Source organism: Montipora capricornis, chromosome 9 (genome assembly GCF_036669925.1).
Source record: "Montipora capricornis isolate CH-2021 chromosome 9, ASM3666992v2, whole genome shotgun sequence".
Lineage (NCBI taxonomy): Eukaryota > Metazoa > Cnidaria > Anthozoa > Scleractinia > Acroporidae > Montipora > Montipora capricornis.
The window spans coordinates 12,126,183-12,128,682 of NC_090891.1; the positions used below are offsets into that span (position 1 = coordinate 12,126,183).

Below are 2,500 nucleotides of genomic sequence, written 5' to 3' on the forward strand. Positions count from 1 at the left end.
GGAAACTTAGGTCAGAAGGCCAATTAGATGAAACTACCTATAGGAATATTATTTTATCCTACGGGTTCGCAGCCGGCCAGGTTCTATGGACTTCCCAAACTACAAAAGAAACGTGAAGCGACCCTTCTCCTCTTAGACCTATTGTCTCCTCCATTGGTGCCTACATGTATAACTACAACCTCTCTAAGTAATTGTCTTCCATTTTGGGCCCTTGTATCTCTAGCAAACATACCACACAAGACTCGTTCTCTTTTGTGAATGAATTCACTAACATTCAATCCAAGAACAAATTTTTGATCTCATTTGACGTTGAAACCCTTTTCACTAAAATCTTGCTTACTGAGACAATCGACCTCACCGTAGAGACCATTTTTTAGCACAACCCTGAGTTTCCTATTAACAAGGCTAATCTTAAAGAATTGTTTACTTTTGCAACTTCACAAACCCATTTTCTGTTTAATGGTTTTTACTATGATCAATTTGATGGAGTTGCTATGGGTTCTCCCTTAGCACCTATTCTCGCAAATTCATTTATGGGGTATCATGAAGAGCAATGGATAGATAATTACAAAGATTCTCAGTTCTAATATTACCGCAGATACGTTGATGACACTTTCTATTTCACAATGAGCAGGACACAATGAAGTTTTTAAGTTATCTCAACTCTAGACATCCTCGCATTAGGTTTACTTTTGAAACTCAACTCAATGGGAAACTCCCCTCCCTGGTTATTCTGGTGGGTAACTCGGGGGTTTCTTGTTTCACTTCAATATAATAATTATCACAAGAGCACTTATGTAATGAACACTATATTGAAGGCTTTCCTTTTGAGTTTAATTGTTAAATTTGATTCCTTTTCAATTCACTAATTAACTTCCTTTCACCCTTTACGTCATTAGTTTAACACCTTTGAGGTTTTGCACTTCTTGTGGACTTTGTCTTAGCCTAGTTTTTAGTTACCCTACGTGTGTGTAGTGTGGAGCTTGTCAGGGCTTATAGTAATTTAGCAGAAAGTTACCTTTGAATGTGCAGCGCAAGAATCAAGAATTTTTTCAGTTTCAAAGATCCTATCCCAGATGCATTAAAATCTATGGTTGTGTATCAACTTATTTGTGCGGGGTGTAACTCCCGTTACATTGGTGAGACGACACGCCACTTTGCAACCAGGGTAAAAGAGCATCTCTCGACTGACAAAAATTCTCATGTATTCAAACACCTGAACGGTTCACCTAGTTGTAACCGCAAGTGTTTGGTTGATTGTTTCCAGATTGTAGATTCAGCCAAAACTAGACATTGCCTTAAGCTCAAAGAAGCGATCTATATCAGCCGCTTAAAGCCAGAACTAAATGCCCAATTACAACACAACAATGATTTTTGCTTCTTGTGACTCAATTATGTAATTAACACTTGTGCACCTGCACGCGCAGAATTGTAACTGTTACTGTATTTTAAAAATTTCAAATTGCTAACCTACTCAAATTGTAAACCTATTTAAAACAGTGGAAAAGGAAACAAAACATTAATTAAACTGATGATGGAATGAGTCATGCCGAAACATGTCTTTAAAGAGTTGTATCGTGAGCTTGAAATTTCTGTTAATACTGTTATTGTCATGGCGTTATGGCAATGTTAATAAATTATTGTTTGTACGAATATAGATTGCTTTCATTAGCACACAACTGTTTTTATGATTTTTCACCTACTCCTATTACAAAGCTTTTCATGAAATATTATACACAGGAATGGAAAGGAAAGGTAAGGAACTTTATTTAAGTGTCGAGTGGGTCTAGCGCTGGAGCACTAATTGGGAACACTGTAAACTGAAATTAACAATGAAAGTAAATCAAGTCAAATGTTGGTTTTTGAGGAGAGGGGAAACTGGAGTACCAGGAGAAAACCTCTCGGTGCAGAGTAGAGAGCCAACAAACTCAAGCCACATGACGCTGAGTCTGGGAATCAAACCCAGGCCACATTGGTGGGAGGTGAGTGTTCTCACCACTGCGCCATCCCTGCAACCCACCCTTTACTGAGTAGGCAGTTCCTAAACCTTACTGGATACATGTCATCAGTAACACTGCAGTAGCAGACCTTTCTGGAAACAAATGTCCTCTGTATATGTGTATGTTAATTTCAGATTTACAAAAACTGTTTCTTTAACGTAAAACTAATCCGTAATGACTCGCTTGAGACCCCAAGTTTCATTGCCCGGCCTTGCTTTTTTATTTATTATCTTACAAGAAAAATCAACAGTCACTGCGATCAGGTTAATTGGGGAAATGTGTGACATCTCACGCAAAAACGTTCCGTATGATTTGCTGTTTTCCTACCTAAAGTGAGCTACAATGAGCTACAATGACCTCCTACAATGACCTACAATAGACCGTATTCATAAATGGCAGCTAAGTAATTATTCTTTCGTCCTTATGCTAATCATCCTCACTAGCCTCGTTAGCATGAACAAAATTCAAAAGAATCTTGGCTCCAAAGTGAGGCGAGTGAG

The 2,500-nt window shown here is 38.2% G+C and overlaps 1 protein-coding gene across 4 annotated transcripts in view; it reads right to left on the reverse strand.

Moving 5' to 3' along the window:
• Nucleotides 1-2,500, reverse strand: part of LOC138017028 (structural maintenance of chromosomes protein 1A-like) — a 168,754-nt gene that overhangs the window by 139,182 nt on the left and 27,072 nt on the right. The window lies entirely within an intron of this gene.